Below are 17,472 nucleotides of genomic sequence, written 5' to 3'. Positions count from 1 at the left end.
AAAACCATATTCTGGGTTGACACACTTCAGTTAACAAGAACCAGTGGCCAGAAGCAGAACTACAGGAGTAAAAACTAAAGTTAGTACATTTAGAGACTTGGTCAGAACTATGGACTTTGTAAGTGGTTTTCCTGTGCTGGCAGCTGCTCTCAAATAACCACTCAGAGTCTTAATATTAATTATAAATGCTCAGCCAATAGCTCAGGAGTGTTACTAACTCTTACATTTTCAATTAACCTATATTTCTTATCTATGCTTTGCCATGTGACTTGGTACCTTTTCTCAGTGTGGCATGCCCATCTTGCTTCTCTCTGTGTCTGCTCATGACTCCTGGCTCCACTCTTCTTCCTCCCAGCATTCTCAGTTAGGCTCAGTGTGGTGGTATGGTGTTCCCCAAAAATTGTTAGCCCTAATAAACTTATCTGGGGTTAGAGACAGAACAGCCACAATATAAAACATGAGGATAGGCAGTGGTAGCACACGCCTTTAATCCTAGCTTTCCAGAGGCAGAAATCCATCTGTTCAAGGATACAGCCAAACTTGGTGACTCACGCCTTTAATCCCAGAAAGTGAGCCTTTAATCCCAGGGAGTGACAGCAGAAAGAGAAAGATATATAAGTCGTGAAGACCAGAAACTAAAAGCATTTTTGTTTGGTTAAGCTTTTAGGCTTTGAGCAGCACAAAATTTGGGTTCAGCTGAGACCCAAATTGGGATGAGGACACAAAAGCTTCCAGTCGGAGGAAACAGGATCAGCTGAGGAATTGGCAAGGTGAGGAAGCTGTGGCTTGTTCTGTCTCTCTGATCTTCCAGCATTCACCCCAATAACTGGCCTCAGGTTTGATTTTACTAATAAGAACTTTGAAGATTCATGCTACAGGCTCTCCCACCTAACTTTATCTGGTTCAGCTATTGGTCAGTCAGCTTGTTTATTAAACCAATCATAGTGACATATATTCACGGTGTAAAGAAATATTCCACATTTGATGGATTAGGCCTTTGTTTTAGTTTTGACAGGTGGTGCAGTCTAAGAACTGGGCTTTACAGCCTAAATGGTACTTCCATCATGGAAGTGCTAAGATCTGAGGGCCTGCTAATGTCTAGGGTCCTGTTGCATAGTCTCCTCCCTTAAGGTCCCCCTGCCTTCTCCTCCCTCACAATGGCCCCTTTCTCGTTTCCTGTCCTTCCAGACACCAGGTTAAACACAGATCTGAAAGTTCAAAGCCAGGATCCATATAATAGAGAATATGCAGCATTTGTCTTTCTAGGTTTGGTCACTTCACTTAGCATAGTATTTTCCAGTTCCACTCATTTTTTTTCCTATAAATTTCATGACTCCATTTTCTATCAAAAACAAAAGGGATTCAGCCCCTATTTGTTTTCTCCCAGGGTTTGTGGAAGAATCTAACAACCAGCTGAGGATCTAAACTTAGGGATATCAAATCAATCTAAGTACACTGAGTTCTTTAGTCTATTCACTTTGTTCTTCTAAGTCAATTCTATCTACATAGCTTCTTTTCTGTTCTCATACTTAGATCCTCTCTGTCCCTTCTTCTGCTCTTCTCTCAATGGTCTAAGTTCTTCTCTCATTCTCCCCCAAGAATATATATCTCCATTCATTAGCAACTTGTTAGTAAAAAACTACAAAGTAAACTCTCCTGGACAAGTTTTCTAATAAGAGTCACACTTGGCAAAGACTTGGTCAGCTTAAATGGTGACTGACAACAGCTGTAAGTTGTAAAAAGTTCTGGCTATCTCTTAAAGGGAGAGCTACAAGGGTTACAAGGGAAGAAATTAAACCAATGAGAGATTTAAGGAAAGGGCAAAGAATACGTGTACTATTTTATATGATTAAAAATATCCAGACATGGTTAGCCAGTTAACAGCCTTTTTCTGTTAATTGCCTGAATCTCAGGATTTATACATACATAATTAGTCTACTGAGCCTAAAATCTTGCATTAAAAACTGGTGTAGAAATAAATACAAAGTGTTAGTTGTTTTTTGAATCAGAGTGAGGAGGTGCTGGTGGAGGAAGCTTAGGGCAACATAAGTGCTCTTGGTCTCTTGAAGGACTAAGATATACCAAGGCCAGACACCTGCACTATCACCTCTAGTTCACTATAATTCTTCTGAAGGGTTTTGATCCAACAAGGCCAGGCACCTGCAATTCCTCTCTGTGAAAGTTCTTCAAGGACACTTTGGCCAGTTTTGCCTTGTCAGTGGCTAAGGATGGAGAACAAGACCTCTAAGTGTCTACAGTCCACATGGAATAGTAGACCTAATATGAAGCATATTTTAGTATGTTTCTATTCATAAAAATTATACAGTTAAATAAGAAACCATCTTCTAGACTATCCACAATTATGTGTGCCCATAAGACTGAGATGCAGTCATGAGATTACATGTACACATAACATGGAAATGCATGGCAAGTAGGGAGAATCATAGCTGTTATTGCACAAGAAGTTTACAACAAGAGAGCCAATTCATTCAAAAGGCAGTAATTACATAATGTCTTTTGGGATGATTTTCTCCAACAGAACCCTTGGTTCTGATAGGTTGACCTTCTGAACACTAGCTGTCACCTGCTGTATACTCCCAAGGTCTTTTGCTACCAGCAGCTCTCAATAATTTTCTTTAGTGTTGAAAAGAATTCCATTGTGTGAATGTACCATATTTTCGCTATCTACTATCCATCAGTTGATGAACACAGAGGCTCATCCCATCTCCTGGCTATTGTGACTAAAGCAACAATGAATATTGATGCCCAAATAGATCTATATGTAGGGTGCAGAATTCATTTGATATATGTCCATGAGGTGTAGGTGGGTCTTATAGTTCTACTTTTATTTATTGATTTTTTAAGATGCCTCTGCACTGATGTCTATCAGTAACTGCCTCAGTTTACACTCCCATGGAGATTGGATAAAGTTCCTCCTTCCCACATCCTTGCCAGTATTTGTCATTTGTTTGCTTGGTAGCCAGTCGGATTAAGGAGAGCTGGAATTGCAAAGTAGTTTGATTTACATTTTTCTGATAGCTAAGGTTACTTTTACCTTCAGATATATTGATTAGCCACTTTAATTTCTTCTTTTGAATACTTTATTCAGTTCCATAGCCCACTTTTTGATTAGGCTGTTTTCTTGATGTTTAGTTTTTGAGTTATTTATATGTTTTTTTCCTGGATATTAATCCATTAGATGTACAGCTGGTAAAGATTTTTCTCTCATTCTTTAGACTGCCTCTTCACTTGATTGCTGCAGAATATTACTTTAACTATGTAAACATGTGTTACATTGGTTTATGTTGAGAAATATTACACTAACTATGTAAAGGTGTGCTGCTTTTGTTTATGCTGCATTTAATTATGTAAAAGTGTGTTACTGTTTCACCTTGCCTGCCTAAGGTACATGATTAGTCTAATAAAAGACTGAATGGTCAATAGCTAGACAGTAGAGAGATAGGCGGGACTGGAGGGCAGAGAGAATAAGTAGGAGGAGGAATCTAGGCTAGGGAGAGGGAAGAGAAGGAAAGAAAAAAAGAGAGAGAGATGCCTGGGGACAGCCAGCCAGGCATCTGCCAGCCAACAAGACACAGAGGAAGCAGGAAAAGTAGGACATACAGAATGAAAGAAAGGTTAAACGCCCAGAGGCAAAACATAGATGATGTAAGTTATAAGAGGAAGTGGGCCAAGCATAAGATAAGGCTGAGCATTCATTATTAATAATAAGTCTCTGTGTCATGATTTGGGATCTGGTTGGTGGCCCAAGAGAAAGCCTGCTACATTTGGCATTCCAACATGGAGCCTGAATTCCACATAGGGCCTGAGAAAGCTGGGGGTAAAAAAGGATATGGCTCCTTTAAGAGGCTTTGCTGTACAGTGAGCATTTGAGTAGCCAGTACCTTAAAGTAGAAACAAAAAACTAAGTAAAAACACCTGCCACAGCGCAGGCACCAGCTTCCTAGAGCTGGGGCGGTTAAATGCAGCTCCTGACTAAATGCTTAAATGGGCTTAAGGCTCAGCTCTCACCAACCCGAAGAGAACTAACTGGGAATGGCATGGACTCTTAAAATCTCAGAGTCCACTCCCAGTGACACGCCTCTTCCAAAAGGGCCTTCTAATCCTTCCCAAAGAGTTCCATCAACTGAGGGCCAAGAATCCAAACACATGAGCCTCTGGGGGCCATTCTCCTCTAAACTACCACACGGGCTTTGTCACACCTTCCGGGTAATGTCATCGGTGCCATTTGTGCGACTGGTGCTGTTAGGTGGTTGGAGAGCAGGTCATCTTGGATTAAAGGTATAGAGTGAAATAGGGTGAGAATTTGTAAAAGCCCAAGACATATATTTTGCATCAGCCAGATATTCTCCGACCCTTTAGCCATCTCTTCACTAAATCCATGAGCAGCAGGCCACCCTATTCTTCCGGGTGATCTTTCTAGGTGTCCAAGGTTCTCATCCTCACATTCTCATGGTAGCCTTCCAACATGGGCTTCCTGCTCCTTAACCCTGTCAATTAAACTCTTCTATCCTCAGATTTCTATCAGCCCATCTCAGGGTGCACTGTTTTTAGGCCTAGGTATCTTGGGTAGGGTCCCATCATGCCTTACACAGCCTTCTACTACCTCTGGATTCCTTCTCATTCTTTTCTCTTGGAAAAACCCAGATTCCTTCTTGCACATGGAAGTTTGTCATCGACTTCTAAAAAGTATTTATTTTATATTATTTTTATTTTGTGTGTTTGAGTATTTTGCCCGCAGGTATGCAAGTACACCATGTTCCATAAGTATTCAAGGAGGCCAGAAGACAGATTCAGATCCCCTGGAACTGGAGTTACAGATGGTTATAAGCCACCATGTGGATGCTGGGAACTGAACTAGGGTCCTCCACCAGAGCAGCCCATGCTCTTAATCACAGAGCTGTCTCTTCTAACCCTGGTAGCCATCTTTGATAGCATCCTTTGGTCTGGACCCTCATTCTAAGTTTATCCCAAAACATTTTTCTTCAAGACTCCACTCCAAAGAGCTATTTTATGATCAGATTAGGATTTCCTCCTTTTGTACACACAGTACAGCACCCGTGCTAGTGCCAGAGGTGGGCTGGGGAAAGGCATCGCTTCTGGCTCTAAGGTTATCACTCAGCAGATTGTGTGTGGAGATAGGTAGTTAATTCTCAGTCTACAGTCTTGATCGTGAACAAATGAGTGGCACCCCTGTTAACTTCAGAACCCCTCTACAGAATCAGGGGTGCTGAAATAAGCACATTCAAGACTGTGGGGAACAATGACGTCCTGCCCAGGAGAGACTGAAAACAAAAGCCACCTTGCGCTACTCATTTACTCATATGTTAGTATTTCTGAAACCCAGGGGTATCTTTTCTCCTTTACTAAAAACAATCGTTAGGTCTAGTCTCTTGTCATCAACCTGCTACTTAAAGGGTGTCCTTTCCTTCTGATTTGGGGGAAATTTGTTTTTCCGGTGTGATCAGGGAGACTCATGAGTGGAGTAGTCCATCCACAGGCTCTGTAGGTACAGTGGCACATCAGGGTGCTTTGTTCATTTGAATCTGCCCAGTGACTGTATAATCTGCATTGAAACCTTTAAATTCAGGGCTATGTTTTTCATTTAAAAGGATATGTAACAGGAACTCAGAATTTTTTGGGGGGCCCTGACCCATTGTCTGGCCCCACTGTTTGGTCTGGTCATGTTTACCACTTCTGCTACTGTATGCTCAAACAATAGAAACAGGTTTCATTGTTCAGGTCCGTAGCTGGCCAAATTATGCATGTTTTTGATGACCTGCGTTTGATGGGTGTTCTTAAAGTGAACACAAAGATTTGAACCTCTTGATTTGTAGTATTTGGGGGCGCTTTCTGGCTCAAGAGAATAGAGAAAATTTTTTACACATCACCCCCGACCACTCACCTCATAGCCCATACATATTTTAAATTGGAGGGTTGTATTTAATGTAATGCTCAATTTCTACTCTCAAATGCTCCTTAATCATTCACCATACAATTCAGTGTTTTAGAAGGAACGGCAAAGGATCTGGATTTGGGAACTATACAGTCTTTTTTGCTTTACAGTCTAAGTTACAGGTGAGCCTGTGAAGAGAGTCTCCGTTTCAAGGAGACATAAAGCATCTCTGTTAGGAACAAGTGTTAGGTCCACATGGGACACTACACCAAATTACCACAAGGTGGCGCACAAACCTCAGCCATAAGAACACAGTGTGTCTCAGGCGCACAGTTCCGGGATCAGGTACTTTCTGTGTGATGGTTAGAGGAGCAGCTGTGTACTTTGTGGTGAGTTGACTGAGTCTGGTGAGGATAGACTCTGTGAAACGGAGGATGTATGGGTGTGGAGTGCTGGTAGTGGGGGATTGCAACGCATGAATGGAGAGAGAAGTCAGGGTTCAGTCGTGAAAGCAATGACATCTATTGAATGAATGCCTACAGTTGACATAGGCAATACAGATGAGAATACAGCGGCACTGAGGGCAGCTGTCTAAGAACCATGCCCATTGAGTTGGGATTTAATGCCATTCTAGACATTATTACAATGACAAGCACATAATGGATTTTTGTTCTCTGATTGGTTCAACTGTGTTGTCTCTCTGATGTCATAGTCACACATATAGATAGAAGGTCTTCAAAGACTAGGACTGCCCGCCCCCCCTTCAGAGGGTGGCATGTGAGGGCTGGGTGAGTGTTGAGTGAGATTGCACCTGGTTCATTTCTGTCTCGGGGTGACCTGACCCCTGAGATTTGTTTCTCCTCCTGGTTCAGTGTGTTAACTTTCTGCCCTGTCTCTTGGCAGACAGGCTTGCTGTCTGTACTGCAGAGTCCACAGGTCTGTCCGGTACAGGCTCATTCAGGTCCTCCCCACCCCATCCCACCCACATGCTAATCTAGTCTTGCCAATGCCTTCATTATGGGCATCCCCCAGGCCCTGAACGCACACCGCCCTTCGGCTTTCAGTTTTGCCAATTATCTCCTCATTTTTCTTTAGTTTTCTACTCCCTATTCTCCATCACTTTCTCCTTATCAAATAAGACAAGCCAGACAGCCCTATATCTCCCCCTCTTTATCCACATCCCATCTTCTGTTTCTTTCCCAGAGAAACATCTCCCAAGTTTTAGCATCCAGATTTTAGAATATCTCTTCATGAGTTCTAGGTTCTCAGTCAGGCTTTGCTGCCGCCGCCTCCTCCTCCTCCTCCTCCTCCTCCTCCTCCTCCTCCTCCTCCTCTTTTTATTCCCCCTCCTTCCCCTTCTATTCCTCCTTGTGAGACAGGGTTTCACTCTGTAGCCCAGGCTACCCTGCAACTCATTATAAACTCAGGCTGGCCTCAAACTCATGATGATCTCATATTGCCTCAGTTTCCCAAGTGTTGGGATTACAAACAGGAGCCACCACAATAATCTCTTTTATGCTGGTTAGGCCAATTTTGTATCATAGGCAAATCTTGCCACCAGCTGGGTGGATGTTTCCTTTGCACAGGAGAGAAACCAAATACTAGCCAGTTCTGAAGCTGAAGTGAAATTCTGTTACAGAAAAGGGGACCATCAGGCTAGTCCCCAGGCAGAGCCTCTAACAGCAAGGACACTACTTCATTTTATGGAGAAGGGTCTGGATATGCATGCCCTTTCCCTGGAAGATAAGAGACTTTCAGTGCACATGCGTCACTTTTCCCATTGCTCAAATGTGCTTCACTTGCCTCACAAATCCCCATGGAGTGAAGACCTTACTTTGCCAGTGTGTTACAATGCAGGTAGAAGAAGACTCACAGTCTTCCAGTAAATTCGTTGCTGCTAGGTGGTTGCTGGTCTTAATGAGTTTGTCTAAGGCCTCTTGTTTTTCTGTTCCCTTATCATCAGTAGTTTAACTGTCCACTTGTCATAGGAAGTCTGACTGTCTGATGACCCACTGCTTCCCTAATCAGTTTCAAATCCATCACTCCGAAGTATGCTGCTGTGGTATTATTATTGTTGTAAACCAAATCTTTACCATAATATGTACATATACTATATGTATGTATCAGGCTCTCTGGGTATATCAGAAAGATATCATTTTATATATGGGGATACTTTTATTCAAGAACTACCTGTTACCACTTCTCAGACTTTGGCTAAAATCAAGTGTAATAACTACATATTACTAAACGTCTGATATCTTTTGAGACAGTTCTTCAGCTGTCCTAAGTAGCAATAATGTATCTTTTTGCTTCTTTCTTATTTGTGTGTCTAATTTCTTTGCTTTCCCATTCTTTCTGTGTTGGTGCAAAATCCTGTGGGCTTGAGACACATTCCAATGGGCTTCCTGCATCAGGCTTTCTCCTGCCCTACTTCTGATGGGCGTTTCGTTCTTGCTTTTCTGTTTTATAATGTCCATTCTTTCTGCATAGATCTTTTTATCTTTTAATTTCCATGGTAATTGTCACTAGGCTCTAGTCTGAGCCACGCCGCTGCGTGTGGCTTGGGAGGTGCTGTGTCAACACTAGTGTAATACTAGGCTCTCAACTGAGCCAGGCCAGTGCCTGCTCCTTGGGAGGCGCTCTGTAAACACTGGTGGAATGCTGTTTTACTGCTAAACACGATGTTATTGATTTTAGACAAATCTTTTCAAAGTTTTGAATAAAAAAAATGCAATATGCTTTCAAGAAATTCCATATCTCCGCAGAATTGGTCCCCCAGGCTTTCTTTTCTACAGAGTTCAGGATGGACTCGGTAAAGGGTCTCCTTTAAAAACAGGGACTTCCAGAAATTGTTAGAGTAGCATCCAAGGCCCCTTCAGAGAACCTGCCCAGTCAATAGACTGAAATCTCTGGCCTGGGTGCAGACCTAACATTCCAACTAAGCCATTTTCCCAGCCTGTGAAACATTTCAAAGTAAAAATATGTACATAAAAAGGAATGCTTTGTCTATAGCCTGGACAATTGTGTGTGTCCTCATTAGCAGCAGTTAGGAGAAGGTGTGATACCTTCAGTAAAACCCCCCACTCTATCCCCTACAGACAAAGAGAAGCTTAAACCAGGATTCCTAAGCGTAGATAAGAACTTAGACCCCTTTTTCCCAGGTGGCTGTATCTGCTACAGGGACTTTGAAAAACAGAGTCAGGATATTCGACCAAAAGACTAAAAAAGGGAGGCAAGTTGAAATGAATTATATGGTCTGTGCCTTTAAGAACTAGCCTCACAAAGGAAGGGGAATACTCCTTCCAACCTCCCTGCTGTGCATGAGAGATTTGGACGGAGCCTTCCTGCTGAGCCTCCCTGCCAAGGCTTGTAAACTTAGAATACACCTTGCTTTTGCATTCTGTACCTAAAGTCTCCAGTGGCGGCTTTGGGGATGCGATCTGGGTATAACACAGGCCAGTTTGGGATATAGAATCCTGTCTCAAAACCAAATGGGATGGGAATATGATGGCACACACCTTTAATCTAAGCATTGGAGATAAAAGACCCAGACACAGTCTCCCCAGAAACCCAGAAGAGCTGAGAAAAGAGATATCTTAAAAATAAGTCAGTTCCCCCTTCCTGGAGAGGGTAAAGACAGGTGTTTTCAAAAGAACAAAGTTAGGGTGCCTGGTGGTAACCAATTAACTACGAGATGCCCCTCTCCAGAGATAACCTGACCAGACCCAGGAGATGAGTTGTAAAACTCCTGACAGGGCAAACAGATAAGGTAAAATAAGACAAAGTCCAGGCCCAGGAAAAACTGGACCAATCAAGGATGGACCCGTACTAACCCCCTCCCTTCTAAGAAATTTTATGGATTTTGCCTATAAAAACTAACTTCCCCAAGAAAGAGTAACTCCTCCCTGCCTCACTGCGCTGAGGCCAGTGAATGCTTGAGAAGAGTTCCCTGTCATGACTTGTAACAACAGATAAACCTTGTTTTTGCATTCTGGTATGCTCGTCCTTGGTGGTCTTTCTGGGGGTGACAAACTGGGCACAACAAAGGTTACTTCTGGGTGTGAGAAATGGAAGTCAAAATTCAGTGTGTCTCATTGAGGAGACACAGAGCATGTGGATTCAAATTTTGCTTAATGTGTATGGCAGGGGAAGGGGGAGTAGTTGATGAAGGCTGTTCTGACTAAAGGGGAGAAGTGTACAGAGAACAATAGGTCCATGGAGATGGGTGTCTTCTAGAGCCATGAAGGCATTTCTGGGCTTTGAAATGTGGCTCCTGGCAAAGTAGGTAAGTGATAGGTTTCTCCACAATGGTAGTGGGAAAGTAATGGTCAGGCTTTGGGACCAGGATGCTTCCTCTGGCTTCCTCCTTGGCCCATTAACCTGCTCTCCAGCTTCAGGTCAGCAGAGTTCCATGACTGTAGGGGTAGAAATGAGGCTGAAATTCAAGTACTCACAGCCTCAAACTAAATTGGCTACATTTAATCCCTCATATATTTGAAGAGAAGGATAGAAAAAAAAGTACTGTCAGAAAATATTATCCAATGAAGTAACAACAACAACAACAACAAAACCCAAAATGGGAATTAAAAAATAGAACATAAATGCCACTTAAGAGCATGCCTACTGAGAAGACACAAGTAAAGGAAAAGTAAACAGTGATTCAAAAATATTTTCTTTCTGGAAAAACTGAGAAAATCCCTCAACAACTACATCACAAAGCTAAGAAAGTAAGTCATTTCAGTTAACTCATTTTGCTGGTGTCATGAGCAACGACGTCCTAGTATGTGAGCAAAAAACTCTTTCTCAGCCCTGAATTAAAGGAAAGATTTGAGAATCCAGGACAGCACACAACCAGGCTAAAAATTAAGCAACTAGAAAAAGGTAAAGTAAAAATCCAAGAGAGACACCAGACTTCACAAGATGATTAGAGTACACGGACCCCAACACAAGTAATGGTAGAAGTCATGGATGCCAGAAGCGAGATCTGAGCCCTGAACCAGAAGACGCTGGAAGCTAGTTTGACTCACTCTGAATCTTGCTATTAGCCATCACTCGTTGCAGAAAGCAGCTTCTGTGACCATGGCTGAGACAGCACCAGTCTACGGGTATAAACACCAATACTAATAATGCAGTTTGACCATGTGTCCATTCAGCAAAATGCCTGAAGAATGTTCCCCCCCTAGGACTTGTGACTCTCCAGCCATAGGTTTTTTTGAGCAGGTTTACAGTACTAGGCATTGTATTTCCTACTATGGAACAAGCCTCAAACCTATGACTAGGCCAGGCATGGTGGTGCACTCTTTTAATGCCAGAACATCGGAGGCAGAAGCAGGGATATCTCTGAGTTTGAAGTCAATCATCTACAGAGTGAGTTCCAGGACAGCCAGGACTACACAGAGAGATCCTGTCTCAAACAAAACAAAACAAAACACCCCCCCAAAAAAAACCCTCAAACCAAAAACAAAACATGCGCCCTGATCCCCTAACAAAGTTATGGTTTCTAGAAGGAGCCAACCATGAGAGACACCTCTGTGCAAATTCTTTTATAATTGTACTTTCCAGCTAGCTTATAGAGTATTAGGTTTCTGTATGGCCTTTTCACACATCTTCGACCTTTGCTCACCTTTCCCTTCACCTTTTCCTTTCCTTATCCCCTGCCTCCACCCCCATTTTAAATCCCTTCCCCCTCCCTTCATATCACACGTTTTCACTGTATGTCCCATCTCTAGGGTCTCCCCTCACACACTTTCTTCTTTTCTTGCTTCCTGGCCTCATTCAACACTCTCTCCAACTCAAGCCTGCCTAAAAACTTGAATGGAGGGAGCAGAGAGTTTTTCTGTTTCTGAGACTGGGCTACCACCCTGTGTAGAATATTTTCCAGTTCCATCCATTTTCTTGCAAACTTCACAATGTCTCTTTTGTGTACTGCTGAGTAAAACTCAATTGCACATAGGTACCACATTTTCATTACCCACTGATCAGTTGATGGACATCTAGGCTGATTCCATTTCCTGGGAATTGTCAATAGAGTAGTAGTAGACATGATATGCAAGTATCTCTGGTAGGATATGGAGTCTTGGGTATAAGGCAAGGAGTACTATAGTTGGGTCAAATGAAAATTCTATTTTTATCTTTTAGAACGTTCCACACCGATTTTCATAGTGTCAGCACCAATTTGTGCTCTCCACACATTCTCAGCAACATTTGATGTCATTTTCCCCTGGATGATAATCATTCTGACTGGAGTGAGATGGAATCTCAGAATAGTTTTAATTTGCATTCCTCTGATGACTAATGATGTCGAACACTCTTTAAAATGTTTCTTGGCCATTTGTATTTCTTCTTTTGAGAACTCTCTGTTCTGTTTTTTTTAGTCCAGTTTTTGGCTGGGTTGCTGTTGTTTGTTTGTTTGTTTGTTTTCCTTCATGTTCACTTCTGTTCTTTGCCTACTAATTTTGGGTTTGGCTTCTCAATTTTCTAAGGCCTTATAGTACACCATTAAGTGATATTTTTGAGATCTTGATGAGCTTGTGATGTAGGTACATAGAGCTATAAATGTCCCTCTTAGGACTGCCTACATTTTTATCACTAAGGTTTTAGTATGTAGTGTTTTGATTGTTATTTAATTCTAAGACATTTATACTTTTCTTTCTTGATTTTAGTTTTCAGCTTACTGCCCAGTCACCATGCTTCCCAGCCATGAAGGTGATGGACTCTTATTCCTCTGGGGACTGTAAGCCCCAATAAACCCTTCCTTCTATAAATTGTCTTGGTCATGGTATTTTATCACAGAAATAGCAAAGTAACTAATATTAAGGGCTGTGGGAGCCCGTTCTCGGGTTCCTCAGGCCTTTACCCAGCAGGTCCGCATAGAGGATGATTAGGACCACGGGCCTGAGTGCAGGTGTCTGAGATGGTCTGCACTTGGCTGTGCTGGGGGAGGAGGTCATTTGCTCCACCCCTTGGTGTCTCTATAAAAACCCTGGGGCAGAGACAGTTGGGGCCCATTGGAAAAGGTTCCAGGCCCTCTCGAGGCTATCCTTTATTTTCTATCTGTTTATCTCCGCAATAAATCCTTCTATCTAATATTTCCTGCTGCTCACACTCAAGAAAACTCTGGGGAACTGTGGGGGTGGTGGGTAAATGCCCCCAAAGGGCCTTTCCTATTTGGTTCTAACCATCTTAATTATCATGAGCCTAGGAGGAAAATTTTTATTTTATTATTAAAAATCATTACAGGCCTGGGGAAGTAACTCAGTCAGAAAAGTGCTTGCTGACTTAAGATCTCCAAAACCACACCCAGCGTGGTGGTGCATACCATTAATCCCAGCACTCAGGAGGCAGAGGCAGACAAATCTCTGTGAGTTTGAGGCCAGCCTGGTCTACAGAGTGAGTGCCCAGTCTGTCACTAATACACAGTGAAACTCTGTGTTGAAGAAGGGGAAGGAGAAAAGAAGAAGAAATCCCCAGGGGGGCAAGCTTGTAACTTCAATGCTGGGGAGGCAGAGACAGATCCCCGAGGCTCACCAGCCAGCCCCAGGCCAATGAGAGGCCCTGTCTTAACACTATGTGAATGGCTCCTGAGGCATGTGTATGGAGCTGCTGGCCTATAATCTTCTAACCAGAGCTGAACAGATGCTGGTGCCATATTTTGTTTTTTTGAATCTCCAGATGGATAGGTTCTCCTTAGAAAATTCCCAACCACCAGTATTTTATTAGAGGAATAGAAAATAAAACAATACACTTGGAAAGGCTCCCAAGAGAACATGGAGTTTGGCTGAGAGGAAATCCAGCTTGTTCTTCCAAGCCAAAGTGGCCATGATAAATACAGGCACAGGGGCAGGGCAAAACACAGTGTGTGCAATAAGACACGTAACAGCTGAACAGTAAAATAAAAAAGAAGGGTGGCACATGCCTTTAATCCCAGCACTCAGGAGGCAGAGCCAGGCAGATCTCTGTGAGTTCGAGGCCAGCCTGGGCAATCAAGTAAGTTCCAGGAAAGGTGCAAAGCTACACAGAGAAACCCTGTCTCGAGAAAAAAAAAAAAAAAAGAATGAGAAGTAGAGAAACAGAGAATTCAATTTGCCAACCCCAAGGGTTGGGACAATTGCTGTCCTTGCACACCAGTATTGAGTCAGAGATCTCTGGCAGCAGTTCCCAGGAGAAACACCATTAGCCTTTTACTCACAAGATTGGAAAATGATAGAATTTCCATCCTTTTTGTGGGGAAAAAGAGATATTTAGTATTGAAGTCTAAAAAAGAGTATCTCATATGAGACCTCATAAAAGTGTGACTCTGTGATAAAACAGACGGACAAAGTTCTCAACAGTGCTTTGCCAGCGAAGGCAGTGGCTATGTAATATGTCCTGAATAATAATAGTGTGATTGAGTTTTAGTCAATGAGCATAAAAACTGAGGCTGTGACTTTAATATGTAACACAGGGAAGGTAGTTCTGAAGCCAGCAGATCAATACAATTCTTCTTACGGCTGCATTAAGATTTAAACCCCCAAACCAGCTTGGTAACACACCTACCTGTATTCCCAGCACAAAGGAGGATTGCAAGTCTAGACTACTCTGAGTACAGGGCCAACCTAGACTCCATAACAAGGCCTTGTCTGAAAAAACAAAACAGACTTCCGGCTCTGGGTAGAATTTAGGATATTTGAGAAATAATGGATTTATACTTCATATACAAATGTCTATAAAGATGGTTCTCCCAGCAGACGGGTCACATTATAGTATTTGGTGAGAATACAGTGTGCTGGTTCTCCAGGTGTTGTGTTGGGGGGTTGATTTTTGTATTCCCCAATCCAGAAGAACAGGTGTCAGGCAAGATGACCTGAAAATGGAGATGCCAGAGTAGTTTCCTTCCCTGGACAGATGGCAGCCACCTTTCTGCAGTGAAATGAGCAAGGTCAGATTTCTGTCAATCAGAATCCCTGACTTCCTGCCCTCCATGAGTAAGAGCATCCAGAATGACTGCAAGTGGCGTGACCTTTCATGTAGATCAGCAGGGCATGCAGAATGGGTATTAGGTGTAATTATGAGGTGGTTCTGATTGGCTTAGGAATCTGGCCTCCACCTGCCCTCTTGGGAGGCTTTGATCAGGGGTATTCAGGACATTGGCATCTTCAATGGGCTCTTCAAAATCTCAGGAGTCATCAGTGCTGTTACTGACTCAGCAGGAGGGGGGAAGCTGGGCTGGAAGGAAAGGTGGATTTTTAAGCCTGTTTCCTTGAAGTACCCTTTGCCATTTGGGTTGTCTTCCATTTGGATGTATGGATGCTGAAACTGAATGTTCTATAGCAATGGAGCAAGGAAAGAAAGACATGCTGGGGTATCTGCTACCTAAGGATGCAAATCCAAGTAACAAAAGGAGATGGCTTGGAGGGTAGGAAGCCTGTGGACAAGCCTTGGCTCTGCCTGCTGAGTCCTAAGTGACCATGGAAAGTTACCTAACTTCTCTAGAATTCACGTCATTTTTCTTCAGACACAAGTACATTACTTCATAATCTGAGGTTTAGGGGGCCCCTACAAACGGGTTCCTTAGGTAACATTCAGGGTTACTTGGTGAACTTGAGTTTTCATGCAACTTTTTAAATTTTTTTTATGTGTATGAATGCTTTACCTGCATGTATGCATGTGCACCCTGTGTGTGCCTGATGCCCTTGGAAGTCAGAAGAGGGCTTTGGATCCCCTGGAACTGAAGTTACAGATAGCTGTGAGTCACCACTTGGGTATTGGGAATTGAACCCTGGTCCTCTGCAAGAACAAATGCTCTTAACCACTGAGCTATCTCTCCAGTCCTTTGATGCAACATTTTCTTTTTGACAGGTGCACAAAGTGAAGCAGAGGCTAAGGGAGTTGTCCAAGAACAAACTGCATCTGGACAGACCTAGGACTTAGTCTACTCCGAGCACAGTCTGGGTCCAGAGCCTGTGTTCCTCATCACTTCCTCCTTTACTCTGTTCTTAGAAACTTGCATCCTGACATCTGGAGGAGCAGCTGTCAATTTTTATTCAGCATTGTTTTGATAGTCAGTAGGAGTTGGGCACTTTAAATGCAATAGAAACGCCACAGAAATGCCACATGGTTTGCTGGGCAGTCTCTTACATATTATTTATTTAAGCAAATGTTCTTATTAAAGTATAATATCCAAATCACAAGTGTACACCATAATGAATTATCACAAAGTAGACAACACCCAGATCAACATACAGAAAATGTCAACTAATGCTGGTACTGCCCATTCTCTGCCCCCTCCTTCCTTCCTAGTGATGGCGTTATTCTGATTTCTGATACTACAGCTTAGTTTCTCCCTCATTGTAAACCTTATGTAAATGTAGTCATTCAGCATGATGGATTTTGTGTCTGGCTCTGTTTTTTTCAGCATCATGCTCCTGAAAGTCTTTTGTGGCGCATAGGTTTAATTCTTGTGGTTTCATTTTTGTACAATCATTCACTGTACGTATATAGCACAATATATTGCTCTTTTTCTTTTTTTTACTTAGTGGACCTTTGGATTGCTTTCTCTTTTGAGCTGTTGTGAACCATGCTGGTGTTAGGTTTTAAACCCAGGATAAATGACAGAGGTGCCTATTTAACATATCAAAGCAGACCTGGCCCCCCAGGTTCTCCCTGAGTCCCCTAGTCCCTTCCTGTTACAGGGCCCTCCAGGCTGGCATACCTCACCGACTACCCTAAACTTCAGCTGCCCTTCCCTGTGTAATTCAACCATTTTGGTTCCCTAGTCTTTCCTGGACTCTCTTTTGGGCCTCCTGGCTGCTGCACCTGGTTCCCCTCTCTCCTCTCCCTTCTCCTCCCTCCTCTCCTCACAGGGCCCAGAGTCATGTCCACTCTGGACTCTCCTAGATGTCGCAGTTTCTGGCTATGCTCTCCACATAACAAAATAAACTTTCTCCTCCACCAAACCTAGGAGCAGTCATGTCCTTTCTTTTATCTCTCCTTTTTCCTTTTCTTTTTTTTTTTTTTTTTTTTTTGAGATAGAGTCTTGTTATGTAGCCTAGGCTGACTTTAAACTCCTCCTGATCCCCTTTCTCAGTTTCCTGAATGCTCAGGTTAATGGCACTCTGGGTTGAGTCCATTTCTGCAGTAGAATTATATAGGTATAAAATTTGCCCTGCAGTAGTTATTACCATTTATGTCTTTAAAGGATCATTGTACGCTTATGCTCCTTTTCAGGATGAGAGTTCTAGTTGCTATAAGTCCCTGTTCACACTTGATAGAACCACTATCAATTTCAGACGTGTATTGGGTGTGACTAGATCTGTGTGGTTTGTTCTGCATTCATCTGACCTCTATCTAATAGGACTGAATAAATTTTCACTGGTGTTTTGATGTCCTCTCTCGTGTGTTTTAAATACCTTTTTCCATTTTCTGTTTTCTCAGATTCTGTTGCCTAATCCTGTAGGCATTCTTTGTCTATTCTGGACACTATCTCTGTTTCTTCCATTTCTCCAGGATTGCTGTGTGGATTAGATGACACTTACACAGGTGGTACTATCATAAGAGAAGGTAAGGAAGCACCCAGGAAC

Source organism: Peromyscus maniculatus, chromosome 6 (assembly GCF_049852395.1).
Source record: "Peromyscus maniculatus bairdii isolate BWxNUB_F1_BW_parent chromosome 6, HU_Pman_BW_mat_3.1, whole genome shotgun sequence".
Taxonomy (NCBI): domain Eukaryota; kingdom Metazoa; phylum Chordata; class Mammalia; order Rodentia; family Cricetidae; genus Peromyscus; species Peromyscus maniculatus.
The sequence above is the reverse complement of the archived record's forward strand: the minus strand, read 5'-3'. Positions refer to the sequence as shown.